General features: G+C 38.2%; 1 long non-coding RNA gene across 1 annotated transcript; it reads right to left on the bottom strand.

Annotated features, from left to right (window-relative positions):
* Positions 1–4,366: 4,366 nt before the first annotated feature.
* LOC307182092 lies at positions 4,367–11,119 on the bottom strand. The gene is made up of 3 exons (XR_013827111.1): positions 10,841–11,119; positions 10,061–10,156; positions 4,367–5,867 (listed from the first exon to the last, which is right to left on the bottom strand). It is a non-coding gene; the product is annotated as an uncharacterized lncRNA (long non-coding RNA).
* Between the last annotated feature and the right edge of the window lie 127 nt (positions 11,120–11,246).

The following is an 11,246-nucleotide window of genomic DNA, read 5'->3' as shown; positions in this document are numbered from 1 at the left end:
CAGACCGGGGCACGAACCCGTGTCCCCTGCATCGGCAGGTGGACTCTCAACCACTGCGCCACCAGGGAAGCCCCATGAAGAAAACATTTTTTATAAGAGATAGTATTAGTTCATGAAATAATTTGACAATATCACCAATTTATCTTCTTTCTTCCTTCCTTTCTCCAGAAAGGCACCAGCTCTTTTGATTTGGGGTTAGGGATAGCACCTGATTATCTACCTTTTGCAATGTAAGTTATAAGGTGCTTCTGACATATTTATAAAAAAAAAAAAAAGAACGTTATTATTCCTTAGGAAAGGTGATTTAATCCATTTGCATTTATTGTGATTAGTGATATACTTTGACACATTCCTGCTGTTTTATTTTTGCTTTCCATTTACCATGCCTTTCCTTCATTGCTTTGGTTTTTCTTTCCTGTTTTCTATTGGAATTACAGCTCTCTTTTTTTTTTTTTTTTTTTTGCGGTACGCGGGCCTCTCACCGTTGTGGCCTCTCCCGTTGCGGAGAACAGGCTCCGAACGCGCAGGCTCAGCGGCCATGGCCCATGGGCCCAGCCGCTCCGCTGCATGCGGGATCCTCCCGGACCGGGGCACGAACCCGTGTCCCCTGCATCGGCAGGCGGACTCTCAACCACTGCGCCACCAGAGAAGCCCAACAGCTCTCTTTTTCTCTCTAGTGATTTACGGCCTAGTCTATTTCTTTCAGTGGTTAACCTTCAATTTTTAACATGCATATTCAACAAGGTATAAAGTTAGTATCTCTATCCTTTCCCAGATCAAGGATTTTATAACACTTTAGCCCTGATTCCTCCCACTTTTCCAACTTTATTCTCTAGAATATTCATTTTACCTTATTTCTAGCCCTCTCCCAAAGCAGTCATCATTTAAATTACTTACACCCAACATAAACTCAGCTTTACCAACTTGTTTACAACTTGTTTGTTCATCGATATTTCTTGCATCCTACTCTTCTCGGGTGGCTGATGTTAATGATGGTTTCTGAGGAAAATGAGATTTCAGGTGATATTTTCGTTGAGAGTTTTTTGGCCTTCTATATACATATACATATATATATATATATTAATAAGCAGGTATTATAAAAGCATTAAAAAATAAACCTATCTTCAAACTGGAAAAAAATCAACCTAATGTCCGTGTATAAACACTTAAACAGAGAAAAAATAGCATATTTCAGTGTTCCTGTTAAAAGGAAAAAAGTCAAAGTAAAAATATCTCAAAGTGTAACATTCTTGAGGGAAGGTGGGTGTGAAAAAGGATAATCTGCTTACATTATGTATGACTATTTTCAAACATTTCGGACTAGACAAAGGCACAGGCTTCCAACGAAGAAAAATGGGCTTCTGGGGATTTGAGATCATATTTGACCTGAGTGTAAATAACATTTTGGTTTTCTTCCTGCCAAAATCATGTTCTGGGGTTGAGGTCATACAGGAAAAGAATGAAGTCAATGGTAGAAAGCTCCCCATGTAGCAATTTTTATGTGTCCAGTACTAGAGTCCAGGTGTCAAAGAAGTCTGGAAATGTGAGAAAATAACTTTTTATTGTTGTTTTTTCAGATAAATGGTCATATCTCTAGCTTTAAATATAGAAGTACTTTGCCCACAAACATGTCTGAGGTTGAAAGAAAACATGTTAAACATATTATTTGAAAACATAACTAGTTATTGTTTGAAATTTTTTCTTGCAGCATTATTTACGATAGCCAAGACATGGAAGTAACCTAAGTGTCAATTGATGGATGAATGGATAAAGAAAATGTGGTATATACACAATGGAATATTACTCAGCCATAAAAAAGAAGGAAATCCTGCCATTTGCAACTACATGGATAGACCTGGAGGGCATTTTGCTAAGTTAAATAAGTCAGACAGAGAAAGACAAATACCATGTAATCTCACTTATATGTAAAATAAACAAAACAAAACCCAAACCCACAGATTACAGAGAACAAATTGGTGGCTACCAAGGGCTGGGAGTGGGGGCTGGGCAAAGTGGGAGAAGGGGGTCAAAAGGTACAAACTTTAAACTTTCAGTTATAAAATAAGTAATAGGGATGTAATGCACAGCATGGTTAATAATTAATAATACTGTGTTGCATATTTGAAAGTTGCTGAGAGAGTAGATCTTAAAAGTTGTCATCACAAGAAAAAAATTTTAGTAACTGTGTGTGGTGATGGATTTTAACTAGACTTGTGCAGAACATTTTGCAATGTATACAAATATTGACTCATGTTGTACACCTGAGGCAAACATGATGTTACATGTCAGTTATATCTCAACTTTTTAAAAAAGATAGGGAATTCCCTGGTGGTCCAGTGGTCAGGACTCTGCACTTTCACTTCTGAGGGCATGGGTTCGATCCCTGGTCGGGGAACTAAGATCCCACAAGCCACACACACACCCCCCACAAAAAAAAAAAAAAAGAAAGATAAATTGAGCAATATATTAAATATGTTCAAGAAAGTAAAACACTACAATAACTTGTGATCACAACAATCACCAACAACAGGGTCTTGGCAGATATAAGAGTCTTCCAATTATATGTAAATGTCTAGTACCCCTTATCCTATTTTATTCAATAAAAATATATATGTTTTATTAAAAGAACTTCAAATTCACTTGACTTTACATAAAAATAATTTGTATATTTGATTATTATTAGACATGATTTTCTGCACATCTCACAAATGTGAACTCTAGACCCATGAAATGCATTAGAATTAGTGAGATTCATGATTTTGTTTTATTGCCTGACAATGACTTGGTTTAAACAGAAGAAAAAAATTTTTTCTTTGTTTCAACTTTTTAAACACCTATTTAATTTTGTTTCATTATGGTTCATACTTAGCTAATTATTTTACTCTATTAATTAAGAAAGGGAACAAATAATTTAATTCAGAGCTCAGATCATAATACCAAATACTCATTCTAGCAGCAATGAGGCAGTTCCCACCCTTCAAGGGTGTCTGTCTTCTTGCTGCCTTAAACTTTACATTTGCTTAGATACTAACATTACTGCTAAAGTCAGGAGCTGAGAAAGAGCTAGGAGGGGAAGAGAAAATGTTAAATAAGGCAAAGTGACAGCTTTAAAGGGAAGTGAGAGAAAAGGCAGTCAAAATTGAAAAAAGATCCCTGAGTTTATAATTAATTTACATATATACTTCTGTGGTTTGCCAAGTGATTTGGTGTGACTACCTAAGTTTAATTAGCATACAGTCTCAGAATGAAAACTCTGTAAGACAAGGCTTCACTTAGATTTGATGGATATTCAGAAAATCACTCTCATTCACGTCTTTGTCATCATCACCCTGCAAAAATGTTAATGAGGGAAAACAATTCCAAGTTCACACACATAATCCCAAAACTTATGCTTACAAGAGAAAACCTGATTTTGTGAATATAGGTTCAAGCTCAATGCAGTACCTAAGCTTCAACCAAGTCTGAAGAAAGGGTTTAAAGACTCATATTAGCAAGCAACACTTAAAGTGAAATACAGACTTTTCACTTAAATCATTGTGAGTTCATGTGTCTTTAAAGGGAATACACAGAATTTATGTAATGTCAAATTATAAAAGAATTGCTAAGAAGTTCAAGGAAGCAGAAACACTTTTCAATATAGCTTGATATGATACCTATGGTAGTCACCTGGAAATTTCCAAACAAGCCTGAGATATCTCTGAATTGATTTCCTAAACAAAAAGGTAATAATTTATTTTAATAATAATATAGACAATTTAATTTTATTTTAATCAATAATATTGATTTTAATAATTTCCTTCCAGAGGTCTCACAAAGTATTATGACACCTAATTTTTCTAAACTAAGTACCCCAGTTATATACTGCTTTAGGTTCACTCCTACTTATGTAGCCACTCCAGTAAAATAGGATGGATTTTATTTATGACTATTTATCTGGAGAAATGCCTCTTTCCCTATACTAAGTGCTTAGAGTAATACAGAACACAGCTGTTTTCTTTCTTCAGTGTCCGGTTAATCAGGATTAAATACACACACGCACATACACACACATGCACACACACACATTGTGCACAGAGAAGAAAACATATTACACAATGTCTTCAGCTGAGCAGAGCAGACGACTTCATAACTGTCCCTGACTATTATTTAAGAGGAGGCTCAAGAAGGCTCAGTAACAACTGCCGTAACTATTCATAAGTGCCACGAAATGGTTAGAGATCAAGTTCATAGCACTGACCTTCATCCTACATAATAAACCGTATTATTTCATTTATATTTGGCAATCTGGTTACGGTGATTTTAGGCTTTGAAGAGACAATGATGGTGTTTCCCAGAGATCTTAATAGATATAATTTTAGAAGGGGTTCAAGTTTTATTTATACATTTTTTATTGTATCAAAATATACAGAACATAAAATGTACTATCTAAACCATTTTTAAGTGTACAATTCATTGGCATTAAGTACGTTCACAATGTTATGCAACCATCGTTACAACAGATAAAATTTTGTATAATGTGCATAGCATATATTTCAAACCCATGGTTATACAAATTTCTTAAGCAATGCAGACATTTGTATAAATTGTGTAAAAATCATAAATCAGGGGCAGTGTACACATGCAATTATAGTCAGTTTGATGCCTTAATTATTCAATTTTTTCACAACTTCCTCAGTTTTACTGTAAAGTTGTCTGTAGCTCAAAATTTTCTGCAATCTTTTCAATAAAATTAGTAATATCACTTACAGAACATGAATTTCAGAACATGCTTTTCCACATTTGTTCAACTGATAGGGTTTTTCTCATGATGAATTCTTTGCTGCTTCAGTAAAAGGCTAATTTTAAGTTTTCCCACATTTACAAAGCTCCCTTGTTTTTATGACTTCTTTGATGGAGAATAAGATGTGTCTTCTAGTTAAAAGATTTCACACATGTGTTGCATTTATTTTGTTGCTCTGCTGTGAGTTGAGTAATGTTTAAGGAGATGTGATCTCTTGATGAAGGCTTTGCCACATTCAGTGCACCCGTGGGGTTTCTCGCCTGTATGAATTCTCTGATGCATGACCAACACTGATGAGTCTGCAAAGGCTTTGCCACATTCTCTGCATCGGTACGGTTTCTCGCCTGTATGGATTCTGGAGTGTTTATAAAGGGATGAACTGTACCTGAAGCTTTTCCCACACTCCTTACATTCAAATGAGTTCTCGGGTGTGTGCGATTTCACATGCTGAGTAAAGGAAGAATTCCAGGTGAATGATTTCCCACATTGACCACATTCATAAGGCTTCTCTCCAGTGTGGAGTCTCTGATGGACCACGAGTTGTGCTTTATGCGTAAAAGCTTTCCCACAATCACTGCACACAAAGGGTCTCTCTCCACTATGAATTTTTTGATGAGCTGCAAGGTGTCCCTTACTGTTAAAGGCTTTCCCACAGTCACTGCATTCAAAGGTTATTTTTTTCTTGTATGCTTTTTTTCATGTCTAATGAGATGAGACTTCTTTTGGAAGGCTTTCCCACATTCACTGCACCCAAAGGTTTTTTTCCTTCTGTGCTTTTTTTCATGTCTAATAAGACACAACTTGTTTTTGAAGGCTTTTCCACATTCCTTGTATTCATGAGAGTTTTCTCTGATATAACTTTTATTATAACTAAGAAAGTATAAGTTAGGTTGCAAACACTTTCCATTTGATTCACATTTATGCTGTTTTTCTCTTGAAGAAATAAAATTTATATTCAGATTACAATTTTGGACTGTCTCATTGGTCAGTGTTTTCTTGAAGGTGAACATACCTTGGTTCAAAAAACTGTCTTTGCTTCCTTCTCCTTCCTGTCCCTCTAGCTCAACATCAAGTAAGCAGATAACTTCTAAAAAGGAGTAAAATGAAACATTCTCAGTTACTCCTTCCAATATCATGTAATAGAAAGAAATTTTTAAAGTCTATGTTTTAAAGTCTATGCCTATTCTGACCACTTCTAGTCAACATAGTACTAAAGTCCTAGCTAGACCAATTAGGTAAGAAAAAGAAAAACAACATCCAAATGGGGAAGGAAGAAGTAAAAGAATCTCTGTTCATTGATGACATGATCTTGTATTCAGAAAACCCTAAAGATTCCATGAAAAAACTGTTAGAACTAATAAATTCACCAAAGTTGTAGGATACAAAATCAACATACAAAAATCAGTTGTCTTTCTATACCCTAAAAGCAAACAATCTGAAAAGGAAATTAAGAAAACAATCCATTTACAATAGCATCAAAAAGAATAAAATAAACTTAACCAAGGAGATGAAAGACCTGTACACTGACAACTACAAAACACTTCTGAAAGAGATTAAAGAAAACACAAATAAATGGAAAGACATTTTCCATTTTCTGTGTTCATGGACTATTGTTAAAATGTCCCAAATGTACCCAAATGTATCTACAGATTCAGTGCAAGCCCAGTGGAAGTTTTTGCAGAATTTGAAAAAGCAATTCTAGGGGCCTTCCCTGGTGGTGCAATGGTTAAGAATCATCCTGCCGGGACTTCCCTGGTGGCACAATGGTTAAGAATCCGCCTGCCAACGCAGGGGACATGGGTTCAAACCCTGGTGTGGGAAGATCCCACATGCTGCGGAGCAACTAAGCCCGTGTGCCACAATTACTGAGCCTGCACTCTGGAGCCTGCGAGCCACAACTACTGAGCCCATGTGCCACAACTACTGAAGCCCACGTGCCTAGAGCCCATGCTCTGCAACAAGAGGAGACACCCCAATAAGAAGCCCCCGCACTGCAACGAAGAGTAGCCCCCGCTCGCCACAACTTGAGAAAGCCCGTGCACAGCAATGAAGACCCAATGCAGCCAAAAATCAATAAATAAAATAAATAAATTTATATATATAAAAAAAAGAAGAATTCACCTGCCAATGCAGGGGACAAGGGTTCGAGCCCTTGTCTGGGCTCGCACAGCAACAAAGACCCAATGCAGCCAAAAATAAATTTAAAAATAAATTAATTAACTAAAAAAAAAAAAAAAAAAAGAAAGAAAAAGCAATTCTAAAATTCATATGGAACCATGAAGGACTCCCAAGAGCCAAAACAATCTTGAGAAAGAAAAATGCAGCAGGCCTCATATTTCCTGTCTTGAAACCACATCACAAAGTTACAGTAATCAAAACTGTACTTTATGGTACTGGCATAAAGACAGACATATAGACCAACAGAAAAGAATAGAGATCCCAGAAGTAAGCCCACACATATATGTTCTTCAAGAAGTGTGCCAAGACAACACAATGGGGAAAGAATAGTTTCTTCAACAAATAGTGCTGGGAAAACCAGATACCCACATGTAAAAGAGTGAAATTGGACCCCAATCTTACACGACAAACAAGAATCAACTCAAAATGTATTAAAGACTTAAACATAAGATCTGAAACTATAAAACTCCTAGAAGAAAAGATAGGGGAAAACTTCAGAATATTGGTGCTCACAATGATTTCTTGGATAGGGAACCAAAAGCACTGACAACAAGAGCAAAAATAGACAAGTGGTACTACAGCAAACTAAAAAGTTTCCATCAAGAAAAGGAAACAATTAATAGAGTGAAAAGGCAACCTACAGAATGGGAAAAAATATTTTAAAAACATATATTGGATAAGTCATTAATATCCAAAATATATAAGGAACCCTTACAACTCAATAGCAAAAAACGGGCAAAGAACTTTAATGGACATTTCTCCAAAGGAGACATACAAATGGTCAACAGGTATATGAAAAGATGCTCAACATCACTAATCATCAGGAAATTGCAATTCAAAACCACAATAAGATATCACCTCACACCTGTTAGGATGTCCATTATTAAAAAAATAATAATAATAACAAGTGTTGGCAAGAATGTGGAGAAATTAGAACTCTGGTACACTGTTGGTGTGCATGTAAAATGGTACAGCCACTATGGAAAACGGTATGGAGTTTCCTCAAAATATCAAAAATTGAACCACCATATGATCCAGCAATCCCACTTCTGGGTATTTATCAAAAAAACTTGAAAACAGGATTTCCTAGAGTTATTAGCACTCCTGTGCTCACTGCAGCATTATTCGCAATAGCCAAGAGTTGGAAACAATCTAAATGTCCACTGACAGATGAATGGATAAAGGAAATATGGTATATACATACTTTAAAAAAGAAGGAAATCCTTCATATGCTACAACATGGATGAACCTCAAGGACATTAGGCTAAGTGAAATCAGCTAGTCACAGAAGGACAAAAACTGCATGATAGCACTTACATAAGGTATTTAAAATAGTCAAACCTATATAAGCAGAAAGTAGAGTAGTGGTTGCCAGGGGCAGGGAGGAGTGGGAAATGGCGAGTTGTTCAATGGGTTTAGAATTTCAGTCCTGCAAGATGAGGAAGTTCTACAGATCCCCTGTACACCAATGTGTATACAGTTAACCATATTGTACTATACACTTAAAAGTTTGCCAATGAGGGTAAGTTTCATATTATACATTTTTTTCTACCACACACATGCAAAAAGTCTCTGGTTTCAGGTCTAGTCTCCCATTCTGGACTACAAAACCAAAAAGAAATCTGTATTTGTCCTGCCCTGGGCATTAAGAAGAAACTGCTGAAATGGAGGCTTCTGGAAAACAATAATGAGAACAAGTAGCTTTTTCTATTTATAAATATGACTTTCCATTCTGTGAAAAATGGTAAAACAGGTACAAAGTAATGTTATAACAGTGACAAAGAAAGTTAAAAAGGGCTCTTAACAAGGATGCAGAGTAGCTCTGAGAATGGGGAGAGCCATTTCAGAGGAATGAATGAGGAGGGTAACCAGGGGAACAAGGAGATAAAGGCATTCTGAGAAATGAGAAGAGCGAGACTGGGTTGGGGAAATTTGACCAGAGTCAAAATCTACAACATCTAAGAATTAAGTTATCCTGTTAGGATGCTCCCGAGTCTCCTTCACACAATTCTCCTTCTCCTTCCTCATCCTGCACACAACCACCAAAGAACTGTCAAGCCATTAACTCCCTTTTACCTATAGGCACTTTCCTATATCCTCTCTAGCCACCCAAGCCACAGTTGAGGACTATTTGTAGAAAGTTCTCCAACTCCACTTCTAGCTAGGATTTATTCTCCAATGCCTACACATACCCAGGAACACAGAGGCTCAGCAGAACGTTGAAAAGAGACCAGATGTCAATTCTTTTGCTTCTATCATCAGTTATTTCTACTACTTGATAAGAATTTTTCCTGATAAATAATCCTATTTTTTTTATAACCTCTTTCAACCTTCCAGATGTACTAGCCTCCAAAACTCTGCTTTGCCCCTGACACCACACTCTTTAACTCAAATTTCACATTTTGGTTTCCACACATACAGATTCCATTATTTCTGGGGATCTGAACCATAAGACTGCTAGGCCTTACCAACTTTTGCCTTTATATACTGTGTGGTTAAGAAAGTTAACTCTGACTACTGTTACTACGGTGCCACACCGTGTCCAAAACAACAATCACTGCTCAAAACCCTACAAATGCTAAGTCCACTGATATAATAATGTTAGGGAAAATGGAGGAGAAGGCAATTCTTCACTGTTTCTGAGACTGCCTTCCATCAAGGGAGAACCTTATTAGTGTAACAATTTGGACTCTTACCTCATTCCTTATTTCTCAAATAAACACAATCTGATTACATTATTAGAAACAGATGTATGGAAAGATCTGCCATCATGTTGAGGAGGGAAGAAGAATGAGGATTCTAGGGACTGAAAGAACCAACAAGCACTTCGATGGAACAGGCAGCGCGAGGAGCCAGAGCGGAGAGGAAGGACATCCTCCCACACAAGAGCTGAGAAACAGAAAGAGCGGCCATGTGGAAGAGTGGAAGTGAAGGTGTCACCTGGGGATCTGAGGATGTTGTGTCAGGTGTACCCAGTCACTTTCAAAGGTGTGTGGTTTTAAGAGGTGCTTCCTGAAAAGTATTTCAGAGGTGCCTGTCCCTCACTCACCAACTGGGATCTCAGTTCCAGAGACTCCCATCTACCTGCTTTCTCTGACTCACCTGGAGAGCGCCAACGTGGGTTCTCTCCCTCCACCATCCATGGCTCTTGTCCTTGCTCCACCTTGAAGATCACTTTTGTTTTGGTGACTGGACACCCTGTTCATGGGAAACAACACAGAACTGGGGACAAAGTGCTAGGAACAAACAACTACCTCACAATTTGGGTTTGCCTCCTGGAGTCTTAGGGCCTGTGAAGATAACATGCTTTAGAACAGAAAAGACCCTTCTTCATTTGGGAGGCAGAAGCATTAAACATACTACCTGATCCCCAAAGGGGATTATGAATCTTTGACTGGACTAAGCTGGTGGCGCAGTGGTTAAGAATCCGCCTGCCAATGCAGGGGACAAGGGTTCGAGCCCCGGTCCGGGAAGATCCCACATGCCGAGAAGCAATGAGGCCCGTGCACCACAACTACCAAGACTGCTCTCTAGAGCTCGCAGCCGTAACCACTGAGTCCATGTGCCACAACTACTGAAGCCCACGCGCCTAGAGCCCGTGCTCCGCAACGAGAAGCCACCACAATGAGAAGCCCATGCACCGCAACGAAGAGAAGCCCCTGCTCGCCACACTAGAGAAATGGAAAGCCCGCACGCAGCAAAGAAGACCCAACACGGCCATAAATAAACAAACAGAAATAGCAAAAACAAAGAAAAAGATTCTTTGACCACTAAAATTCAGGGTCAAACTTACTAATGCTTCAGAATGTTCACAGGTTTCTCAAGTCTTAAAGGAAGGGTACTATTAGTATATCCTGAGTTACACAGGGAAGTTGTCCTTACCCACTGAGATGAGGTTTCTAAAGTTCTCCAGCATCACATCCCAATACAGCTTCCTCTGAGAATATCCCAGCAGCTGCCACTCCTCCAGGGTGAAGTCCACGGCCACATCCTGGAATGTCACTGATCCCTGTAATAGTACATTCATCTTCGACCTGAAGTGAGCACCACTGGGGCACGTGGAGGGGATTCTGACCAATTCCTCTAATTATGTTCATATGTTCAGAGTTTGCAGTAAGTTACCTAGAATAACTAAAAACTATGTACTTGATTTAGAATTAAAATTTGTGATAGAAGAAAATCATATTAAAACTGTCCCACTGGGCTTCCCTGGTGGCGCAGTGGTTGAGAGTCCGCCTGCCGATGCAGGGGACACAGGTTCGTGCCCCGGTCTGGGAAGATCCCGCGT

This window comes from Stenella coeruleoalba (genome assembly GCF_951394435.1).
Source record: "Stenella coeruleoalba genome assembly, chromosome: 1".
Lineage (NCBI taxonomy): Eukaryota > Metazoa > Chordata > Mammalia > Artiodactyla > Delphinidae > Stenella > Stenella coeruleoalba.
The sequence above is the reverse complement of the archived record's forward strand: the minus strand, read 5'-3'. Positions and strand labels throughout refer to the sequence as shown.